The 17,312-nt window shown below is 37.3% G+C and overlaps 1 protein-coding gene across 3 annotated transcripts in view; it reads left to right on the plus strand.

Annotated features, from left to right (window-relative positions):
• Positions 1-17,312, plus strand: part of tafa3a (TAFA chemokine like family member 3a) — a 72,254-nt gene that overhangs the window by 16,850 nt on the left and 38,092 nt on the right. The window contains exon 1 of one of the 3 annotated variants that reach the window (XM_046858702.1): positions 7,088-7,108. The exons of the other annotated variants lie outside the window; for them this stretch is intronic. The gene's annotated coding sequence lies outside the window, so the exon portion shown is untranslated. Of the gene's footprint in view, positions 1-7,087; positions 7,109-17,312 lie in introns of those variants that run through there. 3 annotated transcript variants of the gene reach the window in all.

Below are 17,312 nucleotides of genomic sequence, written 5' to 3' on the forward strand. Positions count from 1 at the left end.
AATCTTGTGAAACCGGGAAAAACCCAGGAAAAATCCATATATTAGCCGCTTCGTTGTTTAAGCCGCGGGGTTCAAAACGTGGGAAAAAAGTAGCAGCTTATAGTCCGAAAAATACGGTACATAAGAAAAAGCTGGCAACCTTAAAGTGGAGGTTTCAATAATATTAATGGCTGAATCTCTAGAAATGACTTAAAGATGAGGCCAAACATTTACATACACATAGACTAAAGATATTTAGTCTTATTTTTACATCATTCAACACATTTTATGTCATGTTTTGGCAAATCAATGAGAGCAGCTACTTTGATTATATCGGAGATAACATAAAAATAATCGATTAGAACTGATTATTTTAGCTTTTATTTAGATTTCTAGTGGGCCTGTTGTTTATAGACACTAGAAATGGTCTTTTTACACAGTCTGGTGGAGGCAGGAAATAAATGTTATGACTTTTAGAAGGCTAATGATTTGACTGGCTAATGGCATATGTTGCAGTTAATTAGGAGTGCATTGTTGGCTATAAAGGGTCTACTTTTAGAGCCAATGCTTTTTTAAGTTTACAATTTTTGGAAAACAACAATGGGCCTTCACAAGTCTGATTCCTTAAAAACAACTGGAGGTACCACGAGTATTTGTACAAACAACTAAATGCAAATTAAAAATCTTTGCAACACAGAATCATTCACTACATATGCAAAATATAAATCATTCTTCTAAAAGTTTTAAGTGAAAACCTGCTAAAGTCCTGCTAAAGAAAGCATCAGGTGCCAAATGTTATTAAACCACTAAAGAGAGTACAAAATCTCCATGGCCACAGCAAGGATGCGATGCAAGGAATATACCCCTTCTATTTTAAAATAGGCATAATAAGGCCAAACTGATGTTTGCAGTTAATCAGCAGGCTTTTGAGGAATGTTCTCTGATCAGATGAAAGACAAATTGAACAATTCGGTCATAATGAGCAGTGCTATGTGTAGAGAATCCAGGGTGAGTCTTTTTTATCCCAAGATTAATATGGTATTATTAGTGTTTTCTAGAAATACTGATTCAAAACCTTAAATAATCAGAAAGGTAAAGTCTGGTTGTCTTGCATAATGATCATTAAAAGAATCCTCCAAAATGGTAACAACAAAATGACAAAGAAAACAAAGCAAAAGTGTTAAAGAGAAGTCCTGACCTGAATGTCCACTTTATGGACACTTTACACCAAATCATACCGCACACGGACACTTTATGGACAATCTAAACCACCTTAAATTGTCTATTGTTTACTGTTATTGTTCACTCTTTACTGCCATAAGCATTTTTGTATATACATCCTTTTTTTTCATATATATATATATATATATATATATATATATATATATATATATATATATATATATATATATATATATATACAGGAGTGCAGAATTATTAGGCAATGAGTATTTTGACCACATCATCCTCGTTATGCATGTTGTCTTACTCCAAGCTGTATAGGCTGGAAAGCCTACTACCAATTAAGCATATTAGGTGATGTGCATCTCTGTAATGAGAAGGGTGTGGTCTAATGACATCAACACCCTATATCAGGTGTGCATAATTATTAGGCAACTTCCTTTCCTTTGGCAAAATGGGTCAAAAGAAGGACTTGACAGGCTCAGAAAATTCAAAAATAGTGAGATATATTGCAGAGGGATGCAGCAGTCTTAAAATAGCCAAGCTTCTGAAGCGTGATCATCGAACAATCAAGCGTTTCATTCAAAATTGTCAACAGGGTCGCAAGAAGCGTGTGGAAAACCAAGGCGCAAAATAACTGCCCGTGAACTGAGAAAAGTCAAGCGTGCAGCTGCCAAGATGCCACTTGCCACCAGTTTGGCCATATTTCAGAGCTGCAACATCACTGAGTGCCCAAAAGCACAAGGTGTGCAATACTCAGAGACATGGCCAAGGTAAGAAAGGCAGAAAGTCGACCACCACTGAACAAGACACACAAGCTGAAACGTCAAGACTGGGCCAAGAAATATCTCAAGACTGATTTTTCTAAGGTTTTATGGACTGATGAAATGAGAGTGAGTCTTGATGGGCCAGATGGATGGGCCCGTGGCTGGATTGGTAAAGGGCAGAGAGCTCCAGTCCGACTCAGACGCCAGCAAGGTGGAGGTGGAGTACTGGTTTGGGCTGGTATCATCAAAGATGAGCTTGTGGGGCCTTTTCGGGTTGAGGATGGAGTCAAGCTGAACTCCCAGTCCTACTGCCAGTTTCTGGAAGACACCTTCTTCAAGCAGTGGTACAGGAAGAAGTCTGCATCCTTCAAGAAAAACATGATTTTCATGCAGGACAATGCTCCATCACACACGTCCAAGTACTCCACAGCGTGGCTGGCAAGAAAGGGTATAAAAGAAGAAAATCTAATGATATGGCCTCCTTGTTCACCTGATCTGAACCCCATTGAGAACCTGTGGTCCATCATCAAATGTGCGATTTACAAGGAGGAAAACAGTACACCTCTCTGAACAGTGTCTGGGAGGCTGTGGTTGCTGCTGCACGCAATGTTGATGGTGAACAGATCAAAACACTGACAGAATCCATGGATGGCAGGCTTTTGAGTGTCCTTGCAAAGAAAGGTGGCTATATTGGTCACTGATTTGTTTTTGTTTGGTTTTGAATGTCAGAAATGTATATTTGTGAATGTTGAGATGTTATATTGGTTTCACTGGTAAAAATAAATAATTGAAATGGGTATAAATTTGTTTTTTGTTAAGTTGCCTAATAATTATGCACAGTAATAGTCACCTGCACACACAGATATCCCCCTAAAATAGCTAAAACTAAAAACTACTTCCAAAAATATTCAGCTTTGATATTAATGAGTTTTTTGTGTTCATTGAGAACATGGTTGTTGTTCAAATTAAATCCTCAAATAAAATTAATCCTCAAAAATACAACTTGCCTAATAATTCTGCACTCCCTGTATATATATATATATATATGAAAGAAAAGGATGTATATACAAAAAATGCTTCTTATATCTTCATATCTTTATATTCTTATATTTTATTTTATATAGTTTTTATACTTTATTTATCAGTCTTTTTTTTCTATGTATTATTTTTCTCCCCATCCTATTCCCTCATGCCGGACCGTCGTAATAATCAGTTCACTGCATTTCATACCCTGTATGTATGTGCATGTTACAAATAAAATTTGATTTGATTTGATTTGAATCCCAAAGAAAATTTCAGAATTGAGATAAGAAGGTGTGTCTGAACACGCAGACCCACAAACTTGACTGAATTACAGCAGTTCTGTCAGGAGGATTGAGCAAAAACTCAATCGAAGATTATTAGGCTTTATTGTACCCTAAATGATACTACACTATTAAATCCAGTCATGTGTTAGAACAGAGGCACAAAGCCAGCTGGTTATTTAAGCCTTTTAATCTTAGATAACCTTGCTGATGTTTTCCCCCATCATAGTTCCATTCTTTATGGGTGACTTTTTTTTTTTTTTCTTTTTTTCTTTTGAAGGACAGCATTTGAGAGACTGGCCAGTAAACAATGCTAAAAAGAATGACTTATATGCAGGGCTTGAGTTGACTGGCTCTTTCCACTTTCTCCTAGGAATTAATCTGTAAAAAATTTTTTGACTTTTATTTTCTCCTCTTTGTCCTTCTGCTGAGACATCTAAACGCAAAAAGAAATATATAAGTAAAAAAGAAATGCTTTTATTCTGGAATGTACACACAGTGAAATGAAATGTAGATGACATTCGTCGATATGTGCATGTGTATGCACTTTATTATCAGTCATATGTATGGTAAAAAGATTACACATTAATATTTTCGAATTATAAAGACAAGACAGTAACTCTGTAGAATTATGCAGAGACCAAGAGAAAGAAAGAAAGATAGATAGATAGATAGATAGATAGATAGATAGATAGATAGATAGATAGATAGATAGATAGATAGATAGATAGATAGATAGATGTAAATATATGCACAGCAAATAGATAAAAAGAATATAGCAGTGAAAAGTGCACAGACACTGTTGGGAATGTAAAACAAGTAAATAGATACTAGGCTACGGCACTAAACAGTGTGCAGACACTGTTGACAAAGTACAACAAGTAAATTAGATATAAAAGATATGTTCATGTTGCTGGCTTTGTGCACAGGGTCATTGTCATTCTGGAGGTTTGGGTTTTCTGGTTCAAATGAAGTAAAAATGTAATGCCAAAGCACCAAAGTCATCCGATATAAATGTGTGCATCTAACTTGGTAACAGTGTGGGTGCGAACCACAAATGGCTGGAAAAGTCAGTGTCCCAATACATTTGTCCATATAGTGTGTATGAATATTCTCATTTCTCATTTTACTGAGAAAGTAAATAGTGTGATGAATTAGCCCTGAGACCATTATTAACAAATAATAATAAATACTAATAAAACTATTACTAAGTAATTACACTGCACATTCTTGAAATTCTAATTGTCTGTGCTACCAACAGCATACAATTTTTTTTTTACCTTTTATACTTATTGGCCATAATTGTGCAGAAATTTGGCTGTTAGTGGAGAATGCTTCTTAGTGTACCGTGTAATAGACCACACTCTGGAGGAACCTTCAATTTCTGAGTGTATAGTTTTACTATTTTATGTTGATAAAGGCAAGGATGTTTTCAATGAATAAGCAGCTTTGGGAAATAATGTCATATCTACATGCCACATGAGCACACTCCTCAAGAGATACTCTACAGGCACTGTACTCTTCAGGAACGACACACGCTTACAGTATTCAGTGTAAAAAGTTCTTCTTGTGATGTAAAATACGAAGCAGAAACCTGGCGTCTTGTTAAACCTTCACCTTAGACGATGATACAAAACTGCTTGCTCTTTCCCCTAAACCTTTAATATAAGTAGATCAAGCTTCTCTCTCTCCACTCGTCTCCATCTCTCCCTTTCTGCGCCAGGCCGTCTGATAGCTCCAACCCTAGACTCTACTCGACAGAAAAGGAGTTTTGGTCTGCGTGGTGGTGTCGAGTATAAATGCATCACTCAGTTGTGTGAATACAGATCACAGTCTGAGCCACACTCCATTTTCTGCCTTTCTGCACATGCATCTGGAGTGTCTCCTGATATAATGAATAGCCTTTAGGCAATTATAAACATAGTGTTTGATGATGAATAAATAAAAGAGAAGGAAAACAAAAGGGAGAACAGGGGTCTACTGGATTAGAGAACAGATGCTTGGGGGGGTTATCATGCTGAACGACACTTCCCCCATGCTTGGCAGAGGATTGAGGAAGATCAGCCAAACATTTTGTGCTGTCATTTGGCAGATCCGTTGTTTAGTTCTTGTTGTTGTTGGGGTTTTTCACTTTCAGATGATGTGTGAAAGAAGGAAGCGTGACATCACAGCCTGCAGCATGGCCATCAGGAATTTCCAACCTGATAACTTAATTTCAACTTTTTGAAACACTGAATGTGATTTTAGCAGCCAGGGCAAGATTTATTTTAATTACTGAAATTTACCTCAGTAATTTTACACACAGACCTTCTTAGAAGAGTATCCTCTTATTTTTTTCTGCTGTGGTGTCTTGCAGTACTTGGAATCGATTAGTTAAGTTCTCAGTTTCGCTGCCCTTGTCCTTCACGGCAGGTTGCTCAGAACTTATAGACATGCATGAAAACTGTCAATTCAGTCTGTATCCTGACCAGGTATGACCTAACACAGAATTATTGATTGTTTCCCTTTCAAGGTCTGCACAATGCACCTAAACATCTTTTTGCCAAGGCAATGAGACTTGCTGTGGGGGTTCTTACTGTGCAGCAATGTGCCTCAAGAGGGCTTTTCTGAAGATGCTGACACCCCATTGCCAGTGGTGTGAGCTCTGATGAGCTGCTGCGGTTGACATGCTTACCATAAGGTCTAAAATATGACCTGGGCCTGGGGAAAACACATTTTTGTGCCTGAGGAGCTAACTCTGTGCTTGGATCAAACTAACGCTGACATTATATTCACTTTATAACCCCTAAACTTCTTTTTACAGATACAGTTGTTTATTTTCCTTTGAGCATTTCAACCATCGATTGGGTGAAGTATTGGGAGAAATAGAGTGAGAGAGAGAGAAAGAGAGAGAGAGAGAGAAAAAGAGAGCGAGAGAGAGAGAGAGAGAGAGAGAGAGAGAGAGAGAAAGAGTAAAACTTTTCATACAGTCAGCATTTTGTAGTGACCCTGAGGCTAAGTGCCAAAGCAGAGTCAAGTATATTTTTTTCAATCTTTTCCCGTGCTCAGATATATGACTTTAGATCTTGAAGGGATAAACTAACAGTTCAACTGTTCAACTAACAGTTATTCTGGACACAAAGTATTCTGTTATAACAAAGTCAGGCCCATTCTGATCATGTAGTGAAATCTAAAATTCAACCCGGCTTTGTCCTAAAATACATGCACTTCAGTTCAATTTTCACTGTTTAAGGCATTGTAAGAAATAGAGAAAAAAAAAATCTGTGTTAAAAAAAAAAATCAGTTGTTGTCAAAGCGTTTTTGTAACACAAGAGAGCAAATTCTTCTGAAAACAAACCTCTCACGCTGAAACTGTGCACAGCAGGAGCATGCTAAATTTGCTTCTGTCTTCTTCTCTTTATTTATTCCTGCAGCTTCCCCTATTGCTTCCAGATGCACTTACAATATATATATATATATATATATATATATATATATATATATATATATATATATATATATATATAAAACAATCAGCTTTCAGAAACCGGACCATAATTTTGCTGCATAAAATAGATACACAACATTCTGTTTCGGCTTTGTTCCCCTGGAGCCCGATAGCACGTTTGATCCATGCTAATGCTGCTATGCTAATATGTTTTTTTTTTTTTTTTAAGCTGTCAGAAAATGGAAAAGGTCAGACACAGCAAACTGGTTCCTTGCGCATTATCTCTGCGCTACAATGCAGTAATGAAAACGGCCGCCTGCTTCTTTCAGAGCCCTGTTTCTGGGTACGATAAGGAAGATGTGGTTGCAGCGTAAAAGACTAATGGATAAAGATGTCCAACAGGTTTATTCTGTCATTGCCTGAATTCAATCAGGGCGCCATATATCCAGGTAAGAGTCGAAGCTACAAAAGTGTCATATGGCATTAAGGGAAAACTCTGTTATCTAAAGATATAACGACTTCAATCATAGCCATTTATTACTTATTTAATAGAGATTTGACTTAAGACTTAATCTGGGTTCATGTGTTTATTAAAATAAATTATTGTTCAATTAGCAATAGTATGTTGATTTTACTTAAATAATGGAGAGTAAATGCATAAAATTGGCTGTTTCTTAGAGAACATCAGTGCAATTTCGGTGTGGTATTAATGTGTAACTGCTGCACAGTGCACCCTGTTACCTGTACACCACATGCTGCTGATGTGGAGCCCATTATAATGAAGGCACACTCCAGATACACAGATACTCATGCAAATTGAACCTTCATGGATTTTTACACAGCAGATATGAGAAATAGAGTAAGAGAGAGAGAGAGAGAGAGAGAGAGAGAGAGAGAGAGAGAGATAAAAGATGCTTTCTTGCTTTTTTTTTTTTTTATTAATCAACCTTGCGTTATTGCTGAGTTGTGCAAGAAAAAACCTGGATTGTGTAAATTTTTGCCAATTATTTGAGCTAATAGACTTCTCAAGTAATATTATTAATTACCTGCAATTAGACAGTTTAGCTCTATAGGAATTCTGATAGAAAATGAAAGATTGAGATCTGTTTAAGCAATTTCCGAGCTAATGAGGCTCCCAGTACTTTTCTCATTACTTGAAATTTCTCTGTAAGCATTACTTCCACGCTGGTGAATCAGCTCTCATGGGTCATTTAGAGAACATGACTCTTGGCTTGTCACTGTTGTATCATTCTCACTGTGACTTATTGGGTAACATCTAGCAGATGTCACCAACTGCTCTGTTTAGCACTGAAAGCATCTTCAACTTTTCCCACGAAAGCTTACTTATTAACCAGACAGTTCTACATTAACACTCTATACACTATAATTCTATACACTAAGTGGACTAAAGTATGAGGGCACCTGACTTTAAGGGCATATGTTCTTCTGATTAGAATTGAATAGGTTGCCTTTGTATGCAGTATGCACATTTTTTTCCTTTACTTAAACTTGGAGACCAAAACCTGTCTCTGACCTCTGCCTATTCGAACACATTTGAGTTGAAGTGGAATGTTGACTGCACCCCAGGCCTCCTCACCTTCCATCAGTCTCTGGCTTTACTATGCACTTGTGGCTGAATAAGGACAAATCCTCACAACTTCACTCAGAAATATTGTGAAACATCTTCCTAGAGGAGTGGAAGTTATTGCAACAGCAAATTGATACTTGAAGTGGAATGGGTTCCTCGGAAAGCACATAGGAATCATATGGTTAGGTATTCACAAATATTTGTCCATTTAGTGTTGCTGTGGCTCTGAAAGAAAAACAACAGAAAGAAAGCAAAAACCAAAACTGCAATTCTTGTTCTGTGTAGTGATGGATAATTGCAGAGAAAAATATCTTCCTAAACCCCAGAGATTTATGCTGTATATATACTGAAGCTCAAACTGGTTTATCTGAAGTGCATTTCTTCTGGTCATAGGACACAAGCCGAACCCTGTAATAAGCCTCGGTTGGCTGGGCAATGCAGCCAGACTAATGGAGCATAGGATAGATATGACCGGCTGGTCTTATTAACTGTGGTCCCGGCAGACACTAACACTGGACATTACATCAAATAGTCGTGACCTGAAAACATGAGCAGGGATCACTATAGGCTTACATAGGTCAAAGGAAATAACTTCAGCCACCAGCTTCTTTTTATAAAGCATCTCTGAGCAAAACATTTACAGCAACCTAAAAAAATCTTCCACTGAGCTCCTTGAAAATACCCATCATCAGGGTTTTGATTGATTTAAATACGGCTCTGCAAATAAACATTTAAATATGATATGTGTATGACAGCTGAAGTAGTGAGAGTTAAGAACCTAGACAGATAATCCATTACAAGCCTTTTGCTTTATTGTTTACCATTTAGACAACAGAATGCATGATTAGGAACCCAATGGACAACACTGATACATGAATCCTGAAAAAAATACATTGAAGATCAGACCTGTCAGGTGGCAAGCCGTTTTTTTATTTCATTTATGTGCAAATAGAGATGGATCAATTTGTGGCGATTTTCTTATAGACAAAGTGAATCCCAGTGAGCTTTATGTCAATACAAGTGTAGAGGAAAACCAATTGCTCTTGTTGCTGCTGTTCATTCATGTGTACTCCCAGTTTTGTTCAGATTGTAATTTATTTGGTCAGATTGGCAGTTTGGAAAATATATTGGCAGCTTTGAAAAATTTCAGTAATATGGACCATATAATACATTTTTTTTTCTGAAATAAAGATTTCATTAATTCAATAATTTTAAGAAGAAGAAGAGGACACTTTTATTTGTCACATATATAATTACAGCACAGTAAAATTCTTAGGAAGTTAAAGTCAGAGCACATGGTAAATACGCAGCATAGAATGTTATGGTCCTTGCTTAAGGTTACAGCTGTGGCACCTCAGCTGTGCTAAGGTTTGAACTCTTGACTAATAACCAAAAGTCTTAACCAGTAAACCATCATTTCCACTGTATTCTGGGCAGGGTTGTGCTGGATCCATTGTTTTTTTTGGGAATACCAGATATAAAGTCAGTCCACTCTGGGTACCACACACAATAATGTAATGTAAGCAAATCCACCTACTTGCATGGTTTAGGTAGGTAGGTAATCTCACAAGGCCACGCATCATTTTTGAAATGAACAAATTTTTGGATACAGTCTATGAAAAACTTGGCAGTGAAAAAGAGCAAGAGCAAGGTTACACCCACAGGCTTTCCCTTTAATCCTGCCTAGTCTGCTGTAGTCCTGCTTTTTTAACATACAGAGAAGTAACAGTTTTGAAGGAGTTATATCTTCATAATGGATGTTGAACTGGTTTTGTTGCCTGTGTACATATCTTTGTTCAAATTGTCTATCAATCCTGGCTATCAGTATCTCTATCGCTACCATATAGTGGTACACTTCCAAGAGATGTTGAATTGGTCAAGAAATGCAAAACTGGCTCTCAAGCAGGCAACAGAAAAGATGTACCCTATTGTCCTAAGATGCAAGTTTGAATAATGAGAGTATAAAGTAGGAGGAAGCCAGAATACTAGAAAAAAGAAAAACTGCAGACATAGACATGAGAACATATCCCTACTCCACCACAGAAATCATTCCAAACATAATGATTTCTTCTTAAGACATTTACCCAATTGCTGTTGTCATAAGCACCTTTATCACGTCACTGATGTGAGTTCGCATAGGTGAAATATGGATGTCCTTTTTGATAAGAATACAGCCTCCTGCCTTTTTGTGCTCTTAGAACAGTACCTACTTGCTCAACCAAGTCACTTTGGCTTACTTCATTGCATGTGGTCACAGGCCATAAGCCACTTATCCCCAGGGAGTCTACAGAGACCTGTCTGCAGAACAGTTCTTTACAGAATACACCTTCAGGGACCCTATTTGAATGTTTTTCACTGCAAATATATTCATTATTAGCATTTTATTTAATGTTTAATTTGGTGCACCCAATATCTATTATTATTACATGTTTTCATTAAAAAAGATTATGTGAAAGTGCCCCAAGCTTAGAGACAGAGCTTTTAGAGGTGAAAAAAAGAAGGAGTGTAGAATGAAATAAATAGAAATATCCAGTATATCTGCATAGCTTCTCGCCCATTCCTCTGAACTTGTTACTGTATATCAAATACAGAGTCGCTCAACCTTGCCCAAGACAATCTGCAAGGGGTTAACTGGCAATTATTTCTGTTTAATGTAATATCAGGAGCATCAGTTCCTCCTGATAACAACACTGGGTTGTTTTCCTCACTTCAGCAACTCCCACACAACCAGTCACAGGCATATGCAGATGGCATGACAATGAGAGAATTTTTCATTGAGTTAGATGTTTTTTCTTTAAAATTTAAAAAGGGCTCAGTGTGGGGGTATTAGTGCCTACATCAGTGATCATGCCTCTCAGCCTACTGCTGGATTTTGACGTGAACAAGCAAAAAGGGGACTTAATGTTTTTGTTGGTCCTTAAATGCTCCATCGCTTACAGTATATACTTCAACACATTAGACTCATCTGAATTATAGGTTATCTGCAGCTTTGTAGTTCAGATTTAAGGGTGTGATTCTTTTGTATTTATTGTTTTAACAATTATTCCAACTCCATCTAATGAAAATTTTAATAAGCTTATGATCTTCAGCTGAATTTACATGCATATAACACCACTGGGGTGGGGTGGGGTTTGGGGTTTAATGCTTTTTTGCACAGAAAAACAAAAAAAGGTTAAAAGTGGTGGAATCCTACATACCCTTTTTTGCTTTAAATGAGCTGGAGGAAATATGCTGAGACAAACTGTGAGTGCACAAACAACGACAGAGTCTTTGTGAATACACAAGGGAGTCCCACGCAACAGGATCTTTTGAAGGGACTTTAAAAAAAAAAGTGAATTAAGCGGGGCTGTCAGAAATTTGAAAAGGCTTTTGAATAGAGAAATGATTCTTTCAGCTTCTATCCATCTTTTCTTCTTTTTTTTGTCTGGCTCCTCTCCACCACTTTTATACTCTTTTTTTTTTATCTCTTTCTTCCTTCTCCATCTCTGTTTTTCCCTCTGATAGTGTATGCAGAGGCTTCCAGGTCTTTTTTTTTATATTGAAACTTCACACCAATAGCAGCACTACTGTCTGGATATGTTTAAATCTGTCATGTGTGTATTAAAAAAGCTCATGTTAAGATAATATCATTTCTGGCAGTCATTTGCTGTCACACAGTTTTTAAGCTCATTGCCTCTGTCATGACTACAGTTCCAAACCTTTTGAAAAATTTAGTAAGCACACTGCAATTGTGTACATTTTAAAGTTAAACATAGAGGACCAGAACTGGGGGCAGGCATTATTTCTCTCCCCCAAAAGCATTTTTCGAATTAAGAGTTTAACTGGTTGGAACGTTGCTATAAATAGACACAAGTAAACAGTTTTGTCCTAGTACTTACTCATTCCTGACACTTTGGGCACCTTCCTTCCTTTAGTTGTTTATTTGAACATCTGGATCATGCAGATGCTGAGACTGTGTGGCTTTTACCATCCTCCAAACTGCCAGCATGCCAATTAACTGACAGTACCGTTTTCTATATTTTCTGTCATTTTATTGCTTCATTCACCACTAGAAGCTAGAAAATAACAGAAAGTCTGTAGCTACTGTATATACCGACTACCATTTTGTCTGTTAGATTACACAGTGGCTGTTAATTGAAACCATTTAGGCCATAAATAGGCCTAGTTAAGCATAATGAAAGCATGCTTAATAGTTCAAGAGAATTTCATTAAAAAAATATAGCCCTTTTTATTCTTCCCAGCTTGATTGTCTGTGTGAAAAACAAGAGACCCCGGCCCTGCACAGTTTAAAATTTTATCTACTGTTTCCACAACTTATTCATTTGAACAGCTAATTAAAAACCCCTTAATGAGGTGGGCCAGGTGTGATGTGGGTAGAAAAGAATGTAAACCAAGGGGATCTTGAGGATAAAAATGGTCAAAAATCATAGTCAATATAATACAGTATCACAGCACAGGTCTGCTAACAAGCAATATGGGGCTATTGGTGAGCCATTAATCGAAGAACCAGGTTGTGAATGCGGTAGATATTTTGACTTTGATCTTTGCTAGCGCCTAATACCCTGCTATCTAACGGACTCGCACGTGAGCTAAGTTTCTGCAAATCTGCCCATGCGTTTTATATCGGGCAGAAGAGTCGGCTAAATTACATGGCAACTATTCAAAATCCTGTGAAGCGTTTATTAGCCTTAATAAGTAATGAATGTTTTGAAGCTCAGTTGGTAGGAGCAATTCCATTACTTCAGTATCCAAAAATTCCAATTACTGGAGAGGATTAAGTTCCAGCGAAGGTGGAGGGAATGAGGAACTAAGAAAAAGTGAATCATTCTTCTTTTTTTTTATCCATTTCTGTTGCATGTTGATTTTTCCACAGTTTAACAATCAGTGCAAAAATCTGAATGAATAATGAGCACATGTGGTTCACTCGTTGAGTGCTAGTTGCAGCCTGTAACCACTTAACCAAATTGTTTTCTTTGTCCTCACATTAAAAGAAATTTATAATAAAAATAGGCTAAACCTCATTCCCATTACAATGTGAATCTATGGAGTGGTTCTTGCTCTTGTCTATTTTATAGCACTCTCATTAAGCATCAGACACCGCAAAGCCAAACCAATGGTATAATATTGAATATGTAGAATACTATTAGATGCCTCCATGGTAAAATAGGGTTATGGTGTGGAATGTGGATTCGACAATGCCATTGTAGCATATGTAGTGAGCACACAGTATATTGCAGATGGAAGCTATTTGACCAGTTTGGTATGGATTTTACTTTAAAAAACGTCACGCTTAGTGAAATATCAGCAACAGTATCAGCATTACTAAAGGTAAAGTACATACATAAATCAAGAACAACTTTGTGATGATGGTGCTGATGGTGCTGATCACTTTAAGAGAGTGACATAGCTTTCACCCAGTAGTTAAGAAGTGTGTGATTATAAATGCATAGCATAATACTAATGCAAGAGTTTACTCTGTGCAGATGTGTAATATCTAATGACTACATAGCTTGTACCTTGAAATGTTCCTGTTAAGAGTCCATTTAAATATTGAATAATTGATCATCAGCTTGTTTCATTTGATTCTGAGCTTGGGCTAATGTCTGTGTGGAGCTTTGCATTTTGTAGATTTATTTATCCTCCTACCCCAAAACTGTGACTGTGTGTCTGTGTTTGGTGCCGTTCTATGCACTAAGCACTAACATCAGGATAAAGTGATTACTGACAATAAAATATCACTTATTTTAATATACATTTTTTATTTTGTACTTCCCTACCCAGTTAATTAAAATTCCCACAACTAGCTACTAAATACTGGCATTTTATTCTGATTTATTATTTATTAATTTTAGCAGGGCTCTGATTACCAGCAAGAGATCTAATTATACAGGATAATTTTAGTAAGACATAATCTTCTTTCTAATAGGATTTAAGAGAAATTCACATGATAGCAGATGTTTTGCTTTACATCATTAATGTAAAGAGATTAAATATAAAATGAAAATATTGTTTGTAAAACATTGAAATAAAATAAAAAAACATTTAAATGAAAGTAATTTTTTTTTTTAGTTACAATAACTGCAACCATTTTTTTAATTAGTGAAAAAAGCACAAATAAGCCAGAATATCGCATGTATTGTTTTGGTGTAAACTACATTATATCTTTGAACATACATTTAAAAATGTATTGTAGTCATACTAATGTGCACGGTTTTGCAGTAATATTTTGTTTGGTTGCTGTTCTGTTTTTCTGTTTTTCCGACTCTCTTTTGTACAAGTAAAAAGGGTAAAAATGCACATTCACTTTAATGGTAGATTAATTTGCAATTTTTTTTGGCTGTGTGCCTCTGCTTGACTTACGGTTTGGTAATTTGGAGAGTGTGTTTCTGCGAGCTGTAAGTGGATTAGTGTTTGTAGTTGAACTTCAGAAGCATCCACAGACTCATGTGCTAAAAGGAGGCTTTCCACTTTGGAATTTAAGATTCAGAAATTTTAATGACTGAAATTAAGGCCCAAAATTGCTTGGAAAATTAGCTTGTCCAAACATGCAGAGAAACTCAATTACATATCCAATTAATGTTGGCCGCATCTCACCAGGGCAAGAGCTGTAACAATTTTCATTAGCCGACCTCCGAAGGAATATTATGTTTGAATAATCAGCAAGATTGGCCAGGCATGGAGTGCAAACCATGGTCCATGGGAAGACTTTCTAAACAGGTGAAATGCATCTTCTCCACCCTGGTTTTAGTGCACTACAGATTTCTGTTTTTTATGTGATCGATGCGAACAGGGCTAGATTAGTTGACATAATGACAATCGCATTTGTAGACAAGCAGCTCCATATAGTGTCTGCAGGCTCACAGCCTAATCCTAAAGCTGTAAAAGGAAAACAAGTGAAAAGTCATAAAAGAAATTCCTCCTGCAGTGAGTCGCGCATATGTGCGCAGAGACTTGCTGATCCCAGTAGTCCAATCATTTATAGTGGCAGTTTGCCCAAATGTTGTGGCTATGGTAACCATTTTTACACCGCCACCCCCCACCCCCACCCATATGCTTATTCATCATTTGGCATTTCTACTGTGGTTGGCAGGTATAAAACAGTGCCAGTTGAAACACACTGCACCCATTTAACTCTTTCATTTTTTTTGGCTGGCTGGAAGATTAAGAGCACTTAGTCCATGCCTCACTGTCTTTTTCCTTTTCTTTCTTTCACAATAACCCCCCCCTCCCTCTCCCCATGAGGTGCTGCTGGTCAATAATGGATGAGAGCATGCTCACTGCCCCCTGACAGCAGGGCAGCAAACGGAGCAGGGAACCCTGCCTGCCTATACTGTGAATAATGCAGAAGGCCAAGGGCCGTGCTCACTACCAAGTGATGTTCGAAGTGCAGGTTAGCTCTTTAATGCTTGCTCGTGAGGACTACAACACACAGATGGAATCCTGACCAGCATTCCGGTTCAGGGACACATGCTCCATACAGGGCTCTTCAAGGCATTACATCATGAACAGAATGTTGCCGATATAAAGAATGAAGGCTATGTGATGTATGTAGGAACAAGCTAGATGGTCATTGAGATGCTGGCAAGATCAGGTTACCAACGAATGCAGTGCCATTAGGACTCATGCTGATATCATGAATGCAGGTTGGAAAAGTTTGTGCTGTGTTCTGATGTCTGCACTGTTTCTATTTCTCCATTCTTGTGCTGTTCAGTCAGATTTTTATAAGGGCCAGATATTGGAATATAATGTGTAGAAAGAAGGATGAGTCTTCAAGGGGGGGTTGATTGTGTTTCAGACCGTAGCTCTGGTCTGTGTCAGCAGTTTTATAGATCTGTGACAGGCTTCTATTAATTAAAAATATGCAACAATTGTGAGGCATATCAAAGCTGTGATTACTATTATTATTCAGTATCATTAGAAGGCACTTTGTCTCACACAATACCAAAAGTCTTAACTGAACTGTGGAACCATGCAGATCGGCTGCGTAATAAATGACATATCGGTGTTAAAAAAGAAGAAGAAAAACAAGAAAAAGAAGCAATGCCATCCTTAGCTCCCAGTAAAAGTATGTCCTTGGGGACTGTCAGCCACTGACAGTGCATGGCACAGCTGGAGCTAAACTCTTAAGGGATTCCATAAGGGTTTGACAGCCAGACTGCAGAAGTTAATTTAATGCCAACATAACTGTAAAAAAAGCCTTTGTATTTAAATATTATGAGCTTTTTTTATGTCTTCTAAGGTATATGCAGAACAAACATAAAAGAGAAAGAAAAAGATAAAGTAAAAGAGCAAGCAGTGTTGCTTTATTACTAAGCCCTAGGTGGATTTGTGGTTAATGTATTAGCTGTTCTACTTTTAAGTTTCCACACTGGAGACAATACTATTTTGGTTTGATCGAATGAGTCTTTCAGCTCATGGAAAGCTCAATTAATCACTAAAGACTGTTTCTCCACAACCTTTCTCAATGCATAGAGTAGGTCTGGGCTCGGAGCAGCTGACACTTGTAAAGGTGGAACAGCATGCATGTTCTCAGGTGATACTATTTTCTCAGCTCTGTTAGTTTACACACCTCTAACTATAGCAAAAATTCAACGAAGTGCTTTTAGAAGGACATAAGCCTTATTTTTTTTGCTATTAGCACACAAGCAGATTGGAGTGCAAGCAATCGTCTGGCTCTCCTATAAAGCATTTAGTATTAAGAAAGTGACTCTGAGTGACAGCCAACCATTTCGGTGCTGTGAACAACTCTTCCCTGTTGCTCCTACTGTATGATCGCAGAAAAGACCTGGAGTAGAAGTAACTTTGGCTGCTTGAGGCTTCTGTTGCATCTGTGTTTGAAGTGAGGGAAGACATTCATCTGGTTTAAAAGGCGCTGGTTAGAAGCAATGTTGAAGGTTATTCTTTCATGATGTGATGTGGGAATATATTGTGCCTGTGCTTCTTGGATGTAGAAATACAGTATGTGAGGCAATTTGGCATAGGACTATTATTCTCTAAAATCTACAGTATTATGCTATAATTAAGATTACTATTATACTAATATAACTTTTAATGAGCCTTTCAGA

Source organism: Silurus meridionalis, chromosome 1 (assembly GCF_014805685.1).
Source record: "Silurus meridionalis isolate SWU-2019-XX chromosome 1, ASM1480568v1, whole genome shotgun sequence".
Lineage (NCBI taxonomy): Eukaryota > Metazoa > Chordata > Actinopteri > Siluriformes > Siluridae > Silurus > Silurus meridionalis.